This window comes from Canis lupus, chromosome 9 (assembly GCF_003254725.2).
Source record: "Canis lupus dingo isolate Sandy chromosome 9, ASM325472v2, whole genome shotgun sequence".
NCBI lineage: Eukaryota > Metazoa > Chordata > Mammalia > Carnivora > Canidae > Canis > Canis lupus.
The window spans coordinates 37,252,242-37,262,057 of NC_064251.1; the positions used below are offsets into that span (position 1 = coordinate 37,252,242).

The 9,816-nt window shown below is 41.0% G+C and overlaps 1 pseudogene; it reads left to right on the top strand.

Moving 5' to 3' along the window:
* The first annotated feature begins 5,356 nt into the window (after positions 1–5,356).
* Positions 5,357–6,237, top strand: LOC112656560 (40S ribosomal protein S2-like; annotated as a pseudogene).
* The last annotated feature ends 3,579 nt before the right edge of the window (positions 6,238–9,816 follow it).

The window sequence follows — 9,816 nt, forward strand, 5'->3', positions numbered from 1 at the left end:
GCAGCCCGGGGCGTGATCCTGGAGACCCTGGATTGAGTCCCACATCAGGCTCTCTGCATGGAGCCTGCTTCTCCCTCTGCCTGTGTCTCTGCCTCTCTCTCTCTGTCTCTATGAATAAATAAAATCTTTAAAAAAAATTTTTAGGACAAACTTTCTAATTGCATAAGCAGTTAAATAAGACATAAAGTACAATAAAGTTTGAAATAATCTGAATGCTCACTTCCACTCAGTGTCTTAATAAAGCTTAAGTGCATCTGCTATCTTGGTATCAGAGTAGCTAGATTACACAAGACCAAACAAATAAAAGAGCCATTTAAAAACCATCCTTAGGGGCTCCTCCCTGGCTCATATGGTAGAGCATGTGACTCCTGATCTTGGAGTCATGAGTTTAAACCCCACATTGAGTAAGATGACTTTTTTTTTTAAGATTGTATTTATTCATGAGAGATACACAGAGAGGCAGACACATAGGCAGAGGGAGATTACTTTAAAAACAAACAGGGACGCCTGGGTGGCTCAGCGGTTAAGCATCTGCCTTGGCTCAGGGCATGATCCCGGGGTCCTGGAATAGAGTCCTGCATCAGGCTCCCTGCATGGAGCCTACTTCTCTCTCTGCGTATGTCTCTGCCTCTGTGTGTGTGTGTGTGTGTGTGTGTGTGTGTGTGTGTGTGTGTCTCGTGAATAAATACATCTTTAAAAGACAAACAAGAGTTTCTGTGTGGCTCAGTTGGTTGGTGTCTGCCTTGGGCTCAAGTCATGATCTCTGGGTCCTGAGGTAGAGCTCTGCATCGAGCCCCGCATTGGGCTCCCTGCTCATTGGGGGTCTGCTTCTCCCTCTGCCCCTCTACCCCACTTGCACGTGAGCTGCCTGTCTCTCAACTTGAATAAAATCAAGTTTTATTGAAGGTAAGAGTTCTAGGGAGACAGGGTGCTTATGAGAACAAGGACTTAAGAGTCCGAAGAAGGTACCTGTTACTAGTTAGGAGAACTTAGACAAATTACTCCATTTCTGAGCTTGGCTACTCATCTTTCAAGTGAAAAGGACACTACATGTCTCTTGGATTATTTTGAAGATTAAATAAAATGAGTGCAATGCCTGAGTCAGTACCATACCCATTATAGACATTGTGAAAATGTTCGTTCCTTTCTCCCTCGCTAGACGATTATGGAGGAGAAGAAAGAGGAGCCTTAAAACTTCTTTTACTAAATACATGATGATGCAGCATGCTTAGCCAGGTGATTCCATCTGCCAAGATGGCACCTATAAGACTCAGCTGATACCCAGCACCATAGCAGTTACTCAAGGTTTTTTTTTTTTTTTTTTTTTTTAATATTTTATTTATTTATTTAGGATAGTCACAGAGAGAGAGAGAGAGAGAGAGAGGCAGAGACACAGGCAGAGGGAGAAGCAGGCTCCATGCACCGGGAGCCTGACGTGGGATTCGATCCTGGGTCTCCAGGATCGCGCCCTGGGCCAAAGGCAGGCGCCAAACCGCTGCGCCACCCAGGGATCCCACTCAAGGTTTTAATAGTAAGTAGGGTTGAGCAAAGCTCTTTGACTTTAGGTCAAGTTTGTGGAGGAAGAGTGTTAGGTAGATTGTGTCTTATTAAAGATTGATTCCAATGACAGAAATCACCACGGGTAAGAAAGAGGAGTCTCAGAAGAAAGAAGTTGGAGGGGAGCACCTGGGTGGCTCAGTGGTCATGATTCCGGGGTCCTAGGATCAAGTCCCACATCAGGCTCCCTGGTGGGAGTCTGCTTCTCTCTCTGCCTGTGTCTCTGTCTCTGTGTGTGTGTGTGTGTGTGTGTGTGTGTCTCACATGAATAGATAAATAAAATCTTAAGAAAGGAAGAGAGAGTGAGAAAGAAAGAAGAAAAGGAAAAGTTGAGAGGAGTCTATCAAAGCCAACCAACATTTCCAGGAAGCTCACAGTTTACTAGCACAACGCAAGACAGAATGGTAGCATGGACAGATTCATTCAAGTCTAAGATTGCCCCGAGTCCTCAAAGATCTCTCTGACCCTAAGAACATCCTATATCTGTTTCTTAACATCTCCCTGATGGAGGGCTTATCATATCCTAGAGACATCTCTAGTGTGGTTGAGGCTACAGATACTGGAACTGGACTAGAATCTTCCATCTGCCATTTACTAGCAAAAAATGCAACCTGACCACTATAGCAGTGTCCTTGCCTCTGATCATCTCAAAGCCATAGACATCATCAGGCTCTCTGGCTGCAGATTCCTAAGGCCAACGTGAGAATTTAGGAAACTACCCTCCCACACCAGGAAAAGCTATACATACCACAAGGGGTAGAGGTAGGAGGAAGGAGTGTTAAATGAGTTCACACAAACTTTAACGAAAATCCCAGAAGGAATTTTATTTCTAATAGAGGTGGTGTATATTAACTATATTGGAAAATACTAAAAAGTATTTTTTTAAGATTTTATTTATTCATGAGAGACACAGACAGAGAGGCAGAGACATAGACAGAGGGAGAAGCAAGCTCCCTGTGGGGAGCCCTATATGGAACTCCATCCAGGATCCTGGGATCACACCCTGAGCCAAAGGCAGACTCAACCTCTGAGTCACCCAGGTGCCCCAAAAAGTGTTTTTTTTTTTAAATACTTGTAACCTTAAGAAATCAAAATTACATAAAAATAAATGAAAATGAAAGCAAAACAGTCCAAAATCTTTGGGGTCCAACAAAAGTGGTTCTAAAAGAGAAATTTATAGCAATACAGGGCTATCTCAAGAAGGAAGAAAAAAATCTCAAACAACCTAACCTTATACCTAAAGGAGCTAGAAGAAGAACAAACAAAACTTAAACCCAGCAAACGGAAGGAAATAATAAAGATTAGAGCAGAAGTAAATTATATAGACTAAAAAACCCCCAAAAAGCGATAGAACAGATCCATGAAACTAGAAGCTGATTCTTTGGAAAGATCAACAAAATGGATAAATCTTTAGCCAGACTTATTTTAAAAATGAAAGAAGAGGGATGCCTGGATGGCTCCGTGGTTGAGCATCTGCCTTGCCTCAGGGCATGATCCCGGATTCCCGGAATCCAGTCCCACATAGGGCTCCTTGTGTGGACCCTGCTTCTCCCTCTGCCCGTGTCTCTGCCTCTCTTTCTGTGTCTCTCATGAATAAATAAAATTTAAAAATAAAAAAGAGAGAGGACCCAAATAAACAAAATTACTAATGGAGAAGAAGAATAACCAACACCACAGAAATACAATTATAACAGAATATTATGAAAACATACATGCCAACAAATTGGATAATTTAGAAGAAATGAATAAATTCCTAAAAACATATAACCTACCAAAACTAAAGCAGGAAGAAATAGAAAACTTGAATAGACCACTCACCAGCAGTGAAATTGAATCAGGAATCAAAAAAAATAAGTCCAGGACAAGATGGCTTCACAGGCAAATTCTACCAAAAATTTTATTTATTTATTATTTATTTATTTATTTATTTATTTATTTATCTATTTATTTTATTTATTTTATTTACTTATTCATGAGAGACAGAGAGAGAAAGAGAGAGGCAGACACAGACAGAAGGAAAAGCAGGCTCCATGTAGGGAGCCCGATGTGGGACTAGATCCTGGGACTCCAGGATCCCGCCCCAGCCTGAAGGCAGGCGCTAAACCTGCTTAGCCACCCAGGGATCCCCCTCTACCAAAAATTTAAAGAATAATTAATATCCTTTCTTCTCAAACTATTCCAAAAAATACCAGAGGAAGGAAAACTTCCAAATTCATTCTATGAGGTCAATATCACCCTGATACCAACTAGATAAAGACACTACCAAAAAAGAGAACTACAGGCCAATATCTCTCATGTATGTAAGTGCAAAAATCCTCAACAAAATATTAGCAAGTCATAGGGATCCCTGGGTGGCGCAGCGGTTTAGCGCCTGCCTTTGGCCCAGGGCGCAATCCTGGAGACCCGGGATCGAATCCCACGTCGGGCTCCCTGTGCATGGAGCCTGCTTCTCCCTCTGCCTGTGTCTCTGCCTCTCTCTTTCACTGTGTGCCTATCATAAATAAATAATAATAAATTAAAAAAAATATTAGCAAATCAGGCAGCCCGGGTGGCTCAGCAGTTTACTGCCTCCTTGAGCCCAGGGCCTGAACCTGGAGACCCGGGATCGAGTCCCAAGTCAAGCTCCCTGCATTGAGTCTGCTTCTCCCTCTGCCTGTGTCTCTGCCTCTCTCTCTCTGTCTCTCATGAATAAATAAATAAAATATTTTTAAAAATTAAAAAATATATTAGCAAATGAAATCCAACAATATGTTTAAAAAAAAAAAATCAATTACCACAATCAAGTGGGATTTATTCCCAGAATACAAAGGTGGAAGAACAAGCAACGTGGTTGCTTATTTCTCACATCAATAAGAGAAAGGATAAAAACCATATGATTATTTCAACAGATGCAGAAAAAGCATTTGACAAAGTATAACATCTATTCATGATAACAACAACAAAAAACTCTCTGCAAAGTAGGTCTAGAGGTCTATTATATCTTAATATAATAAAGGCCATTTATAAAAAACCCACAGCCAACATCAACTTAATGGTGAAAAACTGAGCTTTTCCCTTAAGGTAAGGAACAAGACAAGGATGCCCACTCTCACCACTTTTATTCAACATTGTACAAGAAGACGTAGTCACAGCAATCAGACAACAAAAAGAAATAAAAGGCATCCAAATTGGTAAGGAAAGAAGTAAAACTCTCACTATTTGCACATAACATGATGCTATATAAAGAAAAACCTAAAGACTCCACCACCAAAAATCTGCTAGAACTGATAAATGAATTCAGTAAAGTTGTAGGATACAAAATCAATGTACAAAAATCTGATGCATTCCTATACACTAATAATGAAGGAGCAGAAAGTGAAATATAGAAAACAATCCCACTTACAATTGCACCAAAACCAATAAAATATCTATGAATAAAATTAACTAACGAGGTGAAAGACCTGTATACTGAAAACTATAAAACACTAATGAAAGAAACTGAAGATGACACAAAATGGAAAGACACCCCATACTCATAGGTTGAAAGAATAAACATCATTAAAATGTCTATATCACCCAGAGCAATCTATAGATTTAATGCAATCTCTGTCAAAATACAATAGCATTTTTCACAGAGCAAGAACAATCTTAAAATTTGTATGGAACCACAAAAGACTTCAAATAGCCAAAGCAATCTTGAAAAAAAAAAAAACTGGACGTATCACAATTCCAGATTTCAAGTTATATTACAAAGTGGTAGTAGTTAAACAGTATGGTACTGGCATAAGAATAGACCCATACTTCCCCGAGAGGACACCAAATGGCCGATGGCACTGGTGCTGCGGGGCGGGGGCGGGGGGGGGGGGCGGAGGCCGCAGGGGCTTCCGCGGAGGCTTCGGCAGTGGCATCAGGTCGGGGGCAGTGGCGGCAGAGGGCAAGGAGTGGATCCCCGTCACCAAGCTGGGCCGCCTGGTCAAGGACATGAAGGACATGAAGGTCAAGTCCTCTGCCCATCAAGGAATCTGAGATCATGGACTTCTTCTTGGAGGCATCCCTCAAGGATTGAGGTTTTGAAAATCCTGCCCGTGCAAAAGCAGACCCGTGCTGGCCAGCCGACCAGGTTCAAGGCATTTGTTGCCACCGGAGATTACAAGGGACACGTGGGTCTGGGCATCAAGTGCTCCAAGGAGGTAGCCACTGCCATCCGTGGGGCCATCATCCTGGCCAAGCTTTCCATCGTCCCGGTTCGGCGAGGCTACTGGGGGAACAAGATCGGCAAACCCCACACTGTCCCATGCAAGGTGACTGGCCGCTGTGGTTCTGTGCTGGTGCGTCTCATCCCTGCCCCCAGAGGCACTGGCATTGTCTCAGCCCCTGTGCCCAAGAAGCTACGGATGATGGCTGGTATTGACAACTGCTACACTTCGGCCAGGGGCTGCATTACCACCCTGGGGAACTTTGCCAAAGCTACTTTTGATGCCATCTCCAAAACCTACAGCTATCTCACCCCTGATCTCTGGAAAGAGACTGTGTTCACCAAGTCTCCCTATCAGGAATTCACTGACCATCTTGTAAAGACCCACACCAGAGTCTCCATGCAGAGGACCCAGGCTCCAGCTATGGCTACCACAGAGTTTTATACAAGAAAAATAAAAGTGAATTAAAGCTTGTTTAAAAAAAAAAAAATAGACCCATAGATCAATGGAATAGAAAACCCAGAAACAAACTCCCAATTATATGGTCAGTTAATCTTCAACAAAGGAGAAATGAATATACAATGGGAAAGAAGACTTCTTTTCAACAAAAGGGTGTTAGGAAAATGGGAGAGCCACATGCAAAAGAATTAAATTGGACTACTTTCTTTCACCAAACACAAAAATAAATTCAAAATGGATTGGGGCACCTGGCTGGCTTAGTGGGTAGTGCAACGCCAACTCTCAATCTTGGGATTTCTGAGTTTGAGCCTGTTGGGTGTAGAGGTTACTTAAATAATATTGTTCAGTCAATAAAAATAAGGAATGAAATCATGCCATTTGTAACAACAACAACATGGATAGAGCTAGAGAGAATAATGCTAAGCAAAGTAAGTCAGTCAGAGAGAGACAAATACCATATGATTTTGCTCATATGTGGAATTTAAAAAACAAAAGAAACAAGCAAAGGGTAAAAAAAAAAAAAAGAGAAAAAGACAAACCAAGAAACAGACTCATAACTATAGAGAACAAACTGATGGTTACCAGAGGGGAGGTGGGTAGGGGAGTGGGGGAAATATTGGATGGGGATTAAAGAGTACACTTCTCATGATAAAAAAAAAAAGAAATTTGGGGTGCCTGGGTGGCTCAGATGGTTATGCATCTGCCTTCAGATCAGATCATGATCTCCAGGACCTGGGATGGAGCCCCGGCATCAGGCTCCCTGCTCAGTGGGGAGTCTGCTTTTCCCTCTCCCTCTCCTTCTGCTTGTGTTCTCTCTCCCTCTCTCTCAAATGAATAATGAATAAATAAAATCTTAAAAAAAATTAAATAGGGGTGCCTGGCTGGCTCAGTCATGGTGGAGCATGGAACTCTTAATCTCTATGTTGTGAGTTCAAGCCCTACACTGAGTGTAGAACCTACTTAAAAAAAAAAAAAGAAAAGAAAATTTGACTAAGGAATTAAATAAATAAAGTAACAGGCTAAATACACATTAATAGAGAAGTGGTTAGGTAAGTCATAGATTCAGTTAATGAGCAATATGCAGAGGATCAAACAATTGAAATGATTGGAATACCGAGGTGTGTTTATATAGAAATCACTAAGAAACATGAATATAGGAAAAGCCTATGATAAATAATTACTGGTTACTTTGGGTATATAAAAAACACATAGACATATTTGTATAAAAATACATGCAGAACAGGGGATCCCTGGGTGGCTCAGCGGTTTAGCGCCTGCCTTTGGCCGGGGTCACGATCCTGGAGACCCGGGATCAAGTCCCACGTCAGGCTCCCTGCATGAAGCCTGCTTCTCCCTCTGCCTGTATTTCTGCCTCCCTCTCTCTATGTCTATCATGAATGGATAAATAAAATATTTTTTAAAAATACATGCAAAACAGCTTTTCTCAAAGGATATATGTTATAAAAACATATTGACAATGAGCACATTTGGAGAGTAGGATCAGGGTGGGAAAATAAGGAAATAAGAGAGGAAGAACTATTTCTTTTCATTCTATAACTATCTTTACACTACTGAAATATTTTTACCAAGAAAAAAAATTCTTGAAACCCTATAACCAAGAGATAAGTACATTTCATATATTGGTGCATTTCTCTATTGTCTTTTTTTTCTGTATGTGTGTTTATTTGCATTTCATTCATGCCTCATTTTGATATCCAGACTTCATTCCTATCGTGACTGTTTCCCTACACTATTATATATGGAAAGTGTTATTTTTAAGTTAATTTTTTTAATTTTTTTTTAAATTTTTTTAATTTTTAAAAAAGATTTTATTTATTCATTCATGAGAGACACAGAGAGAGATAGGGACATAGGCAGAGGGAGAAGCAGGCTCCCCACAAGGAGCCCAATGTGGTACTCAATCCCGGGGTCCAGGATCACGCCCCGGGCTGAAGGCGGTGCTAAACCACTGAGCCACCAGGGCTGCCTTCAAAAACAATTTTTTTTTTTTTTTTTTTGCAAGAATACAGCCTCACTGGTGGCTCATAATGTCTGGCTATTTCTCTTTATGATATTCAGATTGATCTATGAATTCAGATGTTGTCTACTATTTAACTTGACCATTAGATTTTTAATATCAATGATGTATTTTTCATTTCTGAAATGTTCTATTTGGCTCTTTTTAGAATCTGTGTACCCTTTTCCTGTCATATACTGTTTTGCTTATTTTAGTTAATCTCTGCACCCAATGTGGGGCTGGAACTCACAATCCTGAATTCAAGAGTCGCATGTTCCACCTACTGAGTCTGCCAGGTGCCCCTTTTCATATACTCTTTTGTTATGGTAGTATATTTTTCTCCTTTTTCGTAAAACTTCTGCATGAAAGACAGATCAATGGATCAGAACAGAAAGTTCATAGATAGACACAAATAAGTCAGGAATTTAATGTATCATAAGAGTGACATTTCAAATCAGTATAAGAAAGATGAATTTTTTCCCCTATGTTATATCCTATAAATACACTCCCACATGTGCAAGGACAACTGTTTAGCCATCTGAAAAAGAATATGTTGGATTCCCTCTTATACAATTTATAGCAAAAAAATTTCAGAGAGACCAAAGATTTATTTTTTATTATTTTTTAACATTTTTTTAAAGATTTATTTATTTATTCATGATAGAGAGAGAGAGAGAAGCAGAGACACAGGCAGAGGGAGAAGCAGGCTCCATGCAGGAAGCCCAACGCGGGACCCGATGTGGGGACTCCAGGATGGCGCCCTGGGCCAAAGGCAGGCACCAAACCACTGAGCCACCCAGGGATCCCAAGCCACCCAGGGATACCTTATTTATTTTTTTAAAAGATTTTTATTTATTTATTTATTTGAGAAAGAAAGGAAGAGCACAAGTAGGCAGAGTGGCAGGCAGAGGGAGGGGGAGAAGCAGACTCCCCACTGAGGAGGGAGCCCAATGAGGGGCATGAACCCGGGACCCTTGGATCATGACCCTATCCAAAGGCAGACTTTTTTTTTTTTTTTTCAAAGGCAGACTTTTAACCAGCTGAGCCACTCAGGCTCCCCAGACCCAAAATTTAAATCTAAAAATTGAAACCCGGGATCCCTGGGTGGTGCAGCGGTTTGGCGCCTGCCTTTGGCCCAGGGCGCGATCCTGGAGACCCGGGATCGAATCCCACATCAGGCTCCCGGTGCATGGAGCCTGCTTCTCCCTCTGCCTATGTCTCTGCCTCTCTCTCTCTCTCTCTCTCTCTGTGACTATCATAAATAAATAAAAATTTTTAAAAAAAATTTTTTTTTAAAATTGAAACCCCACTGCTAGAAGGAAATTTTAAATATTTGCTGAGTGGGGAAAACCTTTAAAAATTATAAAGAAACCATTAAAGGAAGGACTGATTTAACTACATAAAGATAGAAAATGTCTGCATGAGCAAAGGAAAAATCATAAAGTCAAAAGACAGAAGCAATTGGTGTGGAGTCAGGAGACCTGGAAAGTCAGTATTTCAATTAAGTTGTGCCAGCCCTAAGTTGCTGTTTTCTCTGTAATGGGGAAGAGTCTGGGATGGAAGTGGGTCAGGCAGTGGTCAATCATTTCATCTGTGGTCAGGACCCTA